We start from the raw sequence: 13523 nt of genomic DNA, 5'->3' as shown, positions 1-13523 counted from the left end.
TAATATCCAACAAAACGCAGTAGCCGGTAGTGGATACTAACAAAGAGAATCATCGACTAACTGATTTTGTAGAAAGTCGCGATTCAATAATTCAACCGTATTCCACATCCTCCAATCAGTGTGAAACAGGTGGTTGAAGATTTTAGAACATTCCTGATAAGAAAGCCACAGGACTTGAGGGAATTGAAACTAAACCCTTAAAGCTTTGAATGCTATTGCTCCTTCTCTCACTCACATCTACAATGCTAGTATTGCAAGTGGTTCTTTCCCGGAAAACTCTAAGACAGCGAAGCTGGCCCCTGTTCACAAGAACAACTCAATCCATGATAGAAGCAACTAACGTCCCATAGCCGCAATATCTAAACTACTGGAGAGGCATGTTGCGCAATAGCACCTTGATCTTACCATCGAGTACAGTTACACAGTATACATCGAATACTGTTACACAGTAAACAGTCGGCACATCGCCCTTGTCATTCTTTTGAAGCAGCACTTTTGAGTCTTACTGACAATTGGCTCAAAGCTACGGACTCGCGAAAGAACTTGTCGGCGCTGTACTGACGGACCTTAGTAAAGCTTTTGATCTGGCAGATCACAGCTTACTTTTATCAAAACTCAATATGTAACACATTGATATTACATCCCTGGTGGTTTTTTTACCCACACGATCGAACACAGCGATGTTGTTTCAATAGATCACTGTCTGACGCACTATCAACTACTCGAGTCGTTCCACAAAGTTCCTTCCCCTCTTGGGTCCCATCTTTTCTTGTTGTATATCAATGACTTTCCACTTGCAATACCTGATTGCAAAGTGGATATTTACTCCGATGACACTACAATATGGATGGCTAACTCTAATAACAAATAGTAAATAATAAATAAATATAAATAATTTAGCAATGGACATTCCACTGAGTGGCTCTTCTTGTCCACTGCTTCCAGATCGAATTGGAAATTGGAATGTTGGTTTTTGCCGCTGAGGGAACTTCCTAAAACTAGAGGGCCCAGAGAAAAACCCTCGGAGCAAGGACTAGAACCGACAACAAACTCAACCCACATGTGACGCCAGGACCTGGAATCGAACCCGGGCCATAGCGGTGGTAGGCGACTGCTCTTACCACTACGCCATCCCCGCCCGCCTGATACTGTGCATATCCCGCACGGACTTCAGGGAAGTCTCAACAAAGCGGATCACTGGTTCTCGCTAAACAAGATGGTCCCAAACGCAAATAAAACAAAACAGTTACATGTTGGAACAAAGCAAAAGCTTTCCTACTGCACAAACCCATCGCTTAACCTTTCGTTGCGAGGCACTGAAATCAAAGAGGCCGTCAACGAAAAGCTGCTTGATGTGAAGATAGACAAGCATCTTAATTGGAATAGCAATATAGATTACATGCGTATGATGCACGATCCTCGCAGTAGATAGCGCTATTTAAGCAATAGCGGAAATCAGACCTGAAAAAAATCAGGCCTGTACGGGATTCGAACCACTGACCTCTGCGATACTAGTGCAGCGCTCTACCAACTGAGCTAACAAGCCAACTGGGAGCAGGCCGTTAAGTTGATAATGGCCTTGATCAACTTAACGGCCTGCTCCCAGTTGGCTTGTTAGCTCAATTGGTAGAGCGCTGCACTAGTATCGCAGAGGTCAGTGGTTCGAATCCCGTACAGGCCTGATTTTTTTCAGGTCTGATTTTCGCTATTGCTTAAATAGCGCTATCTGCTGCGAGGATCGTGCATCATACGTATCTAATACCGCAGTTCAAAATATATGAACTTCATATATTTCATTGTATCTGATAGATTACATGATCACTAAATTAAATTTTAGGGTAAGTCTTCTTAAAAGAGCCAAAAAGTACCTGAATTTATCACTTAAGAAGTTGCTATACAACGCTTTAATTAAACCAATCTTCGAATATTGCTGTTCAGTGTGGGGAAACACCAAGATTGATAATTTACAAAGGCTCCTCAGAATTAAAAACGTTGTGCTAGAGTAATTTTAAACGCAGGCTCTGAAAGAATAGTTGGCCTTTTTAAGAGGTTAGGTTGGATCCCATTAGAGACATAATAGAGCAAAGGAAATTGTGTATTATGCATAATATCATCCTTGGGAAATGCCCTGATTACTTTAATCATTATATTCGTCATGTTAAAAATAGACATCATTACACAACTCGGGGGTCAACTACTATGGATTTATCCACACCTTTTTTTAGCACCATGACCAGCAAACGTTCATTTCTTGCAAGTTGCACTAGACTATGGAACAACCGTGACAGTTCCACTAGGGGTCTCGGCACTTCCCTTTGTTAATTTAGAAATCAACTATACATGAAAGATAGATATAGGAACTCCAGAATTGATAACTTTACTATAAGTAGAAATTTTAAATTAATTTCTAATTGTATTTTTTCTTTGTATTTTTGCTATTTTAATTTGTAGTTTTAGAAGACCACAATGAGAACTACTGGTTCAGTTTTACCAGTAATTGCGTCATCCAATAAAGTCATTATTATTATCATTATTGTTATTATTATTATTATTATTATTCATGTATTTTTCGATTTTTATCTCAATTTGTTTGTAAATATTTGTGATGATTATAGTGAATTATCCTTATCATAGTGTGTATCCTCTAGTTTTTCTTACATTTTTATTAGACATTTTAACACAATTTTTCGATATTCAAACATTTTATCATAATTTTTGTTATAATTTTTTGTGATTATGGTGAATAAAGGATTATAATGATAATAATAATAATAATAATTATTATTATTATCATTATCATCATCATCAAATTACTTTGTTGTCATGCTAACTAGATACTGGTCTCTATCACAACAAGGTCACCTTCAGTCTCACTCCAAATCAAAGGCTTGGCTACTAAGTAGTTACAGCCGTAAGGAAAATTTTCATCTAAGATGAAAATTTTAGAGATAGGAGTTTTTTTATTTCCCTTCAATGAAAACTACGTTGGTCAAACGAAAGGCAGAACAAACAGAAGTATGGCGACTGACTCGTTCACGCGCTCGCTTCAGTGTCGCACGTCAAACGAAGTATCTTTCCGCGAAAATCTTGATTATTTATGCTGACAATATTTTCTCGGAAAGCGCTCGCTTCTGTGTTATCTCACATGTCAAACCGAGTATCTTTCCGAGAAAATCTTACATCATCTACATAAATGACATCTCAAGAGATTTGACATCTACTGTTAAGATTTATGCAGATGATACTAAAATCTACCGAACAATCAGTTCGCCAGATGTTGATATCCCTGCTCTGCAGAGCGAGTGACCTAGATCGATTGAGCATATGGGCAAATAAATGGCAGATGCGCTTCAATCCGGTTAAATGCGAGGTCACACGTATTACACATAGAAAGGATAAAACTAAACCAATTTACTCGCTGGGGGTAGGGGGGCGATTTGGGTGGGTAGAGACTAAGGACCTTGGAGTAACCATCTCTTCTGACCTGTCGTGGGGCATGCATGTATCTGCAACGGTAAACAAGGCAAATATGTTATTAGGTATCATAAAGCGGTCCACCAGAACTAATAGCCAGTACGCGTTTTCGCAGCTTTATAAGTCACTGGTCAGGCCCATACTGGAGTATGCGGCTCCTGTTTGGTGTCCGTATTTGATTGAGGATATTACGGCTCTAGAAACGGTTCAACGAAGAGCTTCGCGACTAGCTTTGAGGCAAAAACGAGGCGAAATGAATTACGAACACCGTTGTAGCTTGCTAAAATGGCAAACACTAGAAAAGCGGAGAGAATTTCTCTCTCTGGTTCAATGTTATAAGATAGTTGTTGGTATTGATCACCTCCCTTTCCCAGATTTCTTAGTGTTTGCCAATAAGCGTACAAGAGTTAACCACGACTATAAACTTTACCTGAAAAGAGCGGTTTGTAATTGTTACAAATATTCTTTCTTCATTTGCATTGTGGGGAAATGGAATAACTTGCCAGGATACATTGTACACGCCGAATCATTGTCTGTTTTTAAGAGTAGACTTAAAAATTTAATTTATTTGAATATTTATTGAATATTTATTGAATCTGTAGCCACTAAATTTTATCTTTTTTATGTTTTTAGTCAGGGAAATTGTTTCTATACAGGGCTAACCTCACGATTTTCCCTTTTCAGGATGTATTTTTACATTTGCGTTGTAGCTTCCTGAATAAATATTATGTTATGTTGTTATGTTATCATTTTCTTGGAAAGCCCTCGCTTCGGTGTTATCTCACATGTCAAACCAAGTATTTTTCCGAGAAAATCTTGATGATTATATGCTGACGTCATTTTCTCGGAAAGCGATTTGGACTTGTGAAAGACTCTGTCGCTACTTTACCATTCTACTCAGGAAACATTTGCTGGAGAATCTGAGAAAAACGAGGAGGCGTACAAGTCTTTCCTACTTTCACATAACGTAAGTAGGTCAGCTTAGTTACCGTAATGATTTGCGTTTGTAATTTCAGTCGGTAAAATTTCTCCCAAGAAAATGCAGTCAAATCCAATGAATAGAGAACTATATACCGCCGAATGCACTTGCACACAGGATAGCTTCTAAAGTGGTAAACCTTTCGAATTTTTGATATATCGCACGTCGTCGTTTTTCTCAATACACAAGCAATATATTAGTGTTACTTCAGTTAGCTAAATTACGATCGTATATCTCTCTAAAACGAAAGCGCCTTAAAATACATTTAAAGACAATCTTTGAAACAACCCCTAGCGATCCGACGGTAGTGTTTCTCTGTTTGACTGAATCGTTTGAATCCAGAGGATCCCTAGATAACTTCTGACACAGATTCTTCATATACACTGTGAGAGAACCGTTTCATTCGATGCTAGTGTTGCTGACAAAACAAATGTGTGTGGCCTAGAGATGCACGAATGTGGACACTTCGAAGGAAACTCTTCGATTTCGAATGCTCTTTCAACCTTCGTGCTTTTGAAGGCTTCTCGTCTCTCAGCTACGATTCAAATGAGAAAAAATATTTCTTATTTTATGATTGATCTGACAGAGCCGTTTCCTGAGACAACCCTGAGGTTGAATCGTCCCGAAAGTGCCTTGAAACTCACATCTTACCAAATGTTATCCTCAATTATTTACGATGTTTTGCATCATTATTTAAAAATAACGCTGCAAACATGGAAGGCATTCGTTGTAAAACGATCAATACATGATAAATATTTCCTTCTTTTTTTCCACCACAAATGAATGTGACTACTTAAGAGGCGTGTGATTTAGAGAGCCATGGACAAACAAGGAAGTCAAAGCGCACAGCCCAGAAATCCGATGACAAAAGAAGCAGCGTCGAGGATTCAGAGTTCAGAAGCAAAACAGCATGGCGGCGGGGTTCCAAAAGGAAGCTTTTCATCACGCGCTCAGTCTACTGCAGACAAGCCGGCAAACCAGAACAACTGAATGCCTATGGAACTGTATTTTAACTCAAAGGGAGCACGATTACGTTCATTATAATCTGTAAGAGACATTTGATCTTTGTTTAATCTTTAAAAGTAGCTAGGTTGTCCTTAAACTATGATTCGAATTTGTTGCTGAATAATCATCATCTACCAAGTTGTAGCCGTGTGTAGAGCGTCGAAGTAAAACTCATCTGACATCTTAGGAAAATGATTGAAGCACAATGTAAGCAACTGAAATAAAATAGTTATCTATGAATGCTAGTAGCCGAGAGGGAAGGTTCAAGTTTGATTTTTTCACATGTGTATGTCTCCGAGACACCAAGCTATGTAATGCCAGCTATTTTTCTCCGTATCCCACAGAGCATTCTTAGTATCATAAAGTTAATACCGAGTCAACTCCCAAGAACATCGTTTGGGTTTTAATCGTCATCTCTTTTAGATCAATATAATTATTTTTCCAGTAAAAGCCTACATGGATTCCCGTCTAATCATCACAGTGGGTCTTTGTTGTTGTTTTCTCACCCAGCTGTGTTTCCAAATCTTCAAATTCTCCCTTCTTCTGTCAGTTTCTCAATTGCATCTTTACTGTTATTTTTTGCGGTGTTGTCGAGCGAGGAAAAAGGAAAATGATTGATGCATTATCATAAAGCTAAAGTACGAATTAGAATGAAGGATGAGGAGCCCCATATCTCGGTTTATTTTATCCTTGCAAGTTCCGTCAAAAATACGCAGAGGCGCGTCAGCGGAGCTCTATTTTCAAGTAATACTGATTTCAGCGTCGGTGAATTTGCCGTTTCGGTCATTCTTCGATAGAATAACTCTGCCCTTAGTCTCATGTGAACAGAAACCACAGAGTATTACATTGGTGATGGAAAAACTTTAAATTCAGAAGAATACAAGGAAATAAAGATAGAAAGTAAAATCAATGTTGATTTCAATTGTTTCTCTTCAAACTTGGAGCCAATACCGATTGTAGAGTAATGCAAGCTGTTGGTTGAAATTAGTAACGTTTCAATTGCAATACAACAAGCCTTAGCCAAGCGCCTCATCACTGATAACAACGATGAACAAAGAAATATTTTACCAAAAGAAATTTCAAATTGTAAACTTAAGAAAGCTTAGAAATCAAATCAAGCCTTGTGCATCGATCGTGTTTGATCTTTTATGTATCTATTTTTAATTTCTTAAGGTCCACGACCGAGAAACGTGTCTGAGCGAGTCAACGGCAAGTCATTATTCTACCTTATTATATGGCTGTGTCTCACAAGGACTGGGAAATACCGAATTCACGAATTTGATTGGCTGAAATCAATATTGAGAGCGGTCTAGATTTTCCCATCTAGACCGGCATCTAGACCGGTCTAGAAAAAAAAAAGGTACAAAGAGTATAAAAAATTGGCATATAAGACACAGCCATAAAATAAACATCTTATTAATCGAGCTAGGTCGGTCTGTATGGGAGAATCTTGACCTCGGTCGCTGGTACAGACCTCACTGCGTTCGGTCTGTACTGGCAACTTCGGTCAAGATTCTCCCATACAGACCTCCTGCTCGGTTAATAAGAACTAAATATCAGATTTGCTTATTATTGGTATGAAATGAAGCGAAACAGCCAAAATGTTTATTAACTCTGCCGAAAACGTTATGAGCATCAAAATCATCTTAACCGTTAACTTAAGACGGGAAGTCTATAATTTCTTGATTGTCGGGGCAACACTAGTACAACTTCCGTTTTAATTGGTTGATCAAATTCAATTCATATCCCCGGGGACTATCCCTGAATAATGGTTATTTTGCAGACCGTCATGATCGCAAAATACACAGATCGTTTAAGTTATTCCCGATGATTTGGGAATTGTTGCACGCACGCACAGATAAATCATAGACATTATCACTGTTCGAATTCAAAGTTACAGATTTTCCCATAATAGGTGCGAGGTGATCGCCTACTCTTCGAACTAAACACTGACCGCGCGAAACTTAATTCTGGCCTCGTCCACATGTATTCGTTTTCAGTTGAAAACGTAACTTTTTTCATTTCACAAGGAACAAACTCTAATTTGTATGCAAACCTGAAAACAAACTAATAAAAGACACATTTTTCGATAAATTTTCTGTTATAATCGATATTAGTAACAAAAAATACTATGAGATACAATGCAATATATGAAGTTCATATATTGTGTACTGCGGTATTAGATATATATGATGCACGATCCTCGCAGTAGATAGCGCTATTTAAGTAATAGCGAAAATCAGACCTGAAAAAAATCAGGCCTGTACGGGATTCGAACCACTGACCTCTGCGATACTAGTGCAGCGCTCTACCAATTGAGCTAACAAGCCAACTGGGAGCAGGCCGTTAAGTTGATTCGTAATAAACCCGTGAAAGTGATAAATGAGATACAATGCAATATATGAAGTTCATATATTGTGTACTGCGGTATTAGATATATATGATGCACGATCCTCGCAGTAGATAGCGCTATTTAAGTAATAGCGAAAATCAGACCTGAAAAAAATCAGGCCTGTACGGGATTCGAACCACTCACCTCTGCGATACTAGTGCAGCGCTCTACCAATTGAGCTAACAAGCCAACTGGGAGCAGGCCGTTAAGTTGATTCGTAATAAACCCGTGAAAGTGATAAATGAGATACAATGCAATATATGAAGTTCATATATTGCATTGTATACATTCAATTGGTAGAGCGCTGCACTGCAGCTCAATTGGTAGAGCGCTGCACTAGTATCGCAGAGGTGAGTGGTTCGAATCCCGTACAGGCCTGATTTTTTTCAGGTCTGATTTTCGCTATTACTTAAATAGCGCTATCTACTGCGAGGATCGTGCATCATATATATCTAATACCGCAGTACACAATATATGAACTTCATATATTGCATTGTATCTCATTTATCACTTTCACGGGTTTATTACGAATCAACTTAACGGCCTGCTCCCAGTTGGCTTGTTAGCTCAATTGGTAGAGTGCTGCACTAGTATCGCAGAGGTCAGTGGTTCGAATCCCGTACAGGCCTGATTTTTTTCAGGTCTGATTTTCGCTATTACTTAAATAGCGCTATCTACTGCGAGGATCGTGCATCATATATAAAAAATACTATATTGAATGAAGGGGCTTCGCCATATTGATGGCATGAAATTGGTTGACCAAAAAGAACAAAAAAACAAGCAAGCAAATTACAAGCAGAATTCTGACTCAAACCTTTAAAAGCACTTAGACAACAATGAGTTTCATGTCAAGATATAAATAGCTGTTTTGTTTCATAATATCTCTAGCTCATCCCAATGCAAACTTAATTTTTGCATTACTCTCATTTTAGACATTTTAGACCATCACCACCATTTTCCTTGTTCTTTACGCCAGAAAAAAATTGTTTTCACGCAGTCCATGCAAGAAGTTACAAATTTCTGGTAAAAAAAAAAATACCAAGGGCAGAGACCCTAAATAAACGCGTAGTTAAACAAAATAAAAATAAATTAACGCACATGTGTGTGCGTGTGTTTCAACTCTTCTCCTAGATATTGTAACAACTTTAACAACCAAAAAAGCATCCACTTTCATGGCAAGTTCATAAAAGGTAAGAGAATACTTCACAGCCCCTTTAATCAAAGTAGTTCGGGTCAATAGTTTGTTCCATGTAAGGTGAGTCTGTGCCTTGAAGAAGTTTTTTTTTTCAAAGGGGCAGATATCGTTTACCTTAAGGTCCGCATGTTGAACAGCTGTCTATGATCAATCTATTCATCCTAATGGGCAAGGTGAACTCTGATAAACACTAATATGTTTCCCTTTTATTCAAAACAGCTTATAAGCAATTATTCTGAGACACACAGCAACTTTTTGGTTAGTCGCTTCTACAGTAAAGACATGTACAGATCATTTACACAACAGAACATCGGCCAACTTTTTCAAGAAAACGAATTGGTAATAACATGGTATAAGATAGTGTGTATAAACCAAAATTCTGCACTATTATACATTCTCTTACGACATACCTACAGAAAATAGATTTTATATGTATTGTAGAAGTGGCGTCATACCTACAGACAATAGTTTTATGTGCTCTTGTCTTTACAAGGGTAGCTCAGGAATATGCATAATTAAAAATTATTGGATTCGGTTTTCGCATGACAGTGATAATTGTCAAGTCCTCAGTTTGTGTTATTCACCTCAGTCTTCGGCTTCGGCAGATAACGCAAACTTTGGCCTTAGTAATTATCGCTATCACGCTCAACCTCATCCAACGGATTGTTAATTAGTGGTTGAAAATATAAAAAATGCCACATTCAGCTTTCTTTCCGATAACTTAAGACAGGAAGTCTGTTATGCTCTTTGATCTCGGGATTATTAGAACTTCCGTTGGTCTATCCGCAGTCGATCACATTCAATTCAAATCCGCGGGATTTTCCCTGAATAATGATTTCTTTGCACCCGTTATGACCGGAAAATATACGGATATTGTTCACCTTTCCCCTTAACTCTTGACACTGTTCACAAAATTAAACGTTCAGGTAAAAGATTTGCCTAACTTCAAGATAGTTTAGAACACGGTTTTGTAAACAACGGCTAAACTTTGTTTAAATAACCGGCTCATGGCTTTTAATAACCCACAAAATCGTTTAAGACTAAAGACACCTGTAATGAGTTAAGACCAAAATTAAAAATGAATTATTTTTAATGTCGGTTTACTCCCAGCATAGTCAAGAATTCTTAGCTATTTAAAAAACATACCACACTTGCCATTGGTTTAACAGAGTAAGAAAACATGAAAAACGTTTATAAATTCCGCACCGGAGGCAAGCGATTTGCAAACTTTTCGAGTATTCTTCTGTAATCCCGTGTGGGCTATTACCCGGTAAACCGATAGAAAGTGCGATACATTGCTTTTAGAAAATAGAATTAAAGCAAAACACAGTTAACGGAACCGGTGCAATTTACCAATCCAGGTGCACTTAGTCGCAGTTATTTTATAAGGAATCACAACATACACGCTCAAGGTCATGACCACAAGGTTTAATCTTAACGGGAAATAAAAAGCGCGTGAGGAAACAAAATCCCCTAAGCCCTGGTATTTTCCTTAAACCTTGCCCCTGGTTTAAATCAGCTCTTTCTTCGGGAAAATATTGCATACATCTTTACACAAGCTGAGTAACGTTTAAAGCAGTTGCATTTAGCGAGACCGACACCAGACTGAAAGCGTCACTCAGTTCAGCGGAGTAAAGATCAGACCTCGGTTTATTTCAGGTAAGTTCGTGCTTTCCTCCACTGAGCAGTTACGATTGACAAGACGATAAAACTTTAAAAATTAGTTAATTTGATAGCAATTCTACGCCGAAACAATTGTAAATCAGATGAATGATACGTAAATCGTTAAGGAAGAAAAATTGCTTTTGCCTAAGTTACCTTTGTACATCAATACTGAAAAAGAAAACAAGATATGACGCTAAGATTTTGAACACACCATGCAATCGGCATTAAGACTCCCAAAACATCATCAAACAAAGGGTGGTGAAATAATTACCATTTTTGATACTTTCCTCAAGTGGAGGAACCGTAGAGAACTAATATCAGTAACATAGCATTATTTTGGTTTGCAACTATGATAAATAAATCAACTTGACGACATCGTCGAAATTAACAACGATGAGAGAACACAATCAAATGAATTATTCCATGCGTGACGAGTATCTGTCGTGTTCGACATGACAGATTCGAATTTTTGAGCTCGCAGTAAACGATAAAGAAAGTTCTGTATTCCCAGAAGCAATGGGCTCCTGGTATCATTATAGTGCTCGACACTAACGGCTTGCCCGATTGCCCGGGGCAAGTGAATTACCTCTGTGGGCAAGTGAAACAACTCTAAGACTTGCCCAATCGGGCAATAGGGAAATTTTGATCGATTTGACTTGCAACGAGAGCAGTGTCTAATAATGTAACGAAATGACCATACACATGAGCGAAAAATAAAGCAAAATAAAAAATCTTTGCTGTGTTATTTCAAAACAACGAAATAATCGTTGTTCGATATGACAACATGGAGGGGCATTTAGGCGTGCGGAAACTGGGTTTTATTGTAACAAGCATTCCTTTAGCGTGGTAAAAACAACTTGGTGGCTACAAATTTATATTGTTCGGACATCCGTCTACGCTTTTGGAAATCTTTCGAGGTTCGTACCCACATATATTTAGCAGAGAAATAAATGACACAGCAAAGATTTTTTATTTTGCTTTATTTTTTACTCAGGTTTATAGTCATTTCGTTACATTATTCGACACTTCCCTCGTTGCAAGTCGCATCGTTCAAAAAATCGGGCAAGCGTTGGTTTCGAACACTGATTAAATTGACTTTGCGGATTTTAAACATACTTCGCACTGTGCTTTGGAAGTGACTGATTCCCACAAAATGCCAAAAACAAGCAACGCAAAATTTATAAAATAACTTACCATTCTATTTCAAACCCCCTTTGAGTTTAATGAGCAAAGGATTTTTACTAAGTAGGCAACCAAAAAAATACAAGGGCAACCAAAAACACAAACCTGATTTTTCAAAGGGCAAATTAGAAAGAAAGTTAGTGTCGAACACTGAGTATGTCTTAGTCCCAGCATTGGTAAATTCTTGACATGCATGCATGCATTCAAATGTTCTTTAAAAAAAAAAACGAACACTTGAATTTTCATGAAACCTGATCAGTGGTATTATTTTTCGCTCCGACGAAGGGCTAACGCTCGAAACGTTCGAAACGTCGGCTTTTGTAATCGTTACGGTGGCCAATTCACCATTTCAACTTTGTTGATATATCCAAATTATTTCGTTACTCCCACCGACGCAGCCCCAGACAGTTTCTTTCGAAACTATCAGCCTTTCTTCATTTATTTTTAGACTAGTTTCTGAATCTTCTTTTAATTCTTTGTGCGTTTATTAGTGACCCGCAAAACATATCTTTTACATTGCAGTAATTTATGCATTTGTTTTCTTATTCTGCAGCTAAGCTGCAAACTATAGACGTGTAGAATGGATACCAGCAGAGGCTGCGCAAACTTTAAATTTGATGGCGAGCGGAAATATTCCTTGGAGAAAGCAGCTAAAGCGTGCGTTACTATTCAGAGCAACAAACAGGGGAAGCTGTTGGTTGTACCGGAGTTAAAAACGTTAGCTTTAGCCCGCACGCTAGGTTCACTTCAGATGAAACAAGAAACAAAAACTGAAGAAGTGGATTTGAAAAGTGAAGCCGGAGATGAAAGTAGAAAGTAAAGAAAGACTGATGTAACGTGACACTTATGACGCTAATTTATTTAATTAACTTTGTTTTTCAATAGCCTTCTTATTGGGTTTTCCCATTACTTCAGAAAGAAGAACAGTATCAGGGCAGATTTATTTACCTGCATCACTGTCTTAATCGGCAACTCAATCATGAAACTCGCCGGTCACCTACTTTGTAATTTTCTGCCTGTTTCAAAATGCAGCTGCCAGACACTGAATTGCTCTATTTTAATATCTTTTTTTTTTCTCTTGCTCTCTTGGTAAGCGTTTAAATTAGCTAGTTTCTTATGACTAGCTCAAGCGTCACTGAACTTATCTGCGTAACAGTGTTCCATTCATGGAGGAAAGCACAGCTTTGAATAATTATGATTAATAAATAATTTTAAACCAAGTCTGAGATTATTAAAGTAAGCCTATAGCTGTCTGTGAAACTGCATTTTTATAAACCTGATCGAGAAGCACGCTGATTATACAGCTGGGAGATGATCCATTCCTTTTTTTTTCAAATTTAAAACTTAACTGTTTAAATTATCTTTACCGTCTGTCTCTATGTCCTTTTTCAGGGAACACAAAAGTCGACTTTGAATCCGATTTCAAGGGCGATAGTAATCTTCATTCTTATCAAACTCGCAGATTCAATGACCTAAATCTTTCTCGCGTGCGCAACCAGTTGGGGCCAACGAACTTATCTTTTTCAAGCTTCTTATGAATGGAATAATCTAGACAGTGACATTATAAACACCAAAACATTGTCCCTTTTTAAACCCAAACTTACAACCTTGAAAGATAAGCCGTACATCTT

At 37.9% G+C, this 13523-nt stretch overlaps 2 long non-coding RNA genes across 2 annotated transcripts; both read left to right on the top strand.

The window, feature by feature from the left end:
* The first annotated feature begins 3335 nt into the window (after positions 1–3335).
* On the top strand, positions 3336–5698 carry LOC111325950 (uncharacterized). The gene is made up of 2 exons (XR_002694400.2): positions 3336–4441; positions 5252–5698. It is a non-coding gene; the product is annotated as an uncharacterized LOC111325950 (long non-coding RNA).
* Positions 5699–9052: 3354 nt separating this feature from the next.
* Positions 9053–13145, top strand: LOC148718472 (uncharacterized). The gene is made up of 2 exons (XR_015993936.1): positions 9053–10704; positions 12446–13145. It is a non-coding gene; the product is annotated as an uncharacterized LOC148718472 (long non-coding RNA).
* The last annotated feature ends 378 nt before the right edge of the window (positions 13146–13523 follow it).

This window comes from Stylophora pistillata, chromosome 12, assembly GCF_964205215.1.
Source record: "Stylophora pistillata chromosome 12, jaStyPist1.2, whole genome shotgun sequence".
Lineage (NCBI taxonomy): Eukaryota > Metazoa > Cnidaria > Anthozoa > Scleractinia > Pocilloporidae > Stylophora > Stylophora pistillata.
This window is presented reverse-complemented; position numbering and strand designations above follow the sequence as displayed.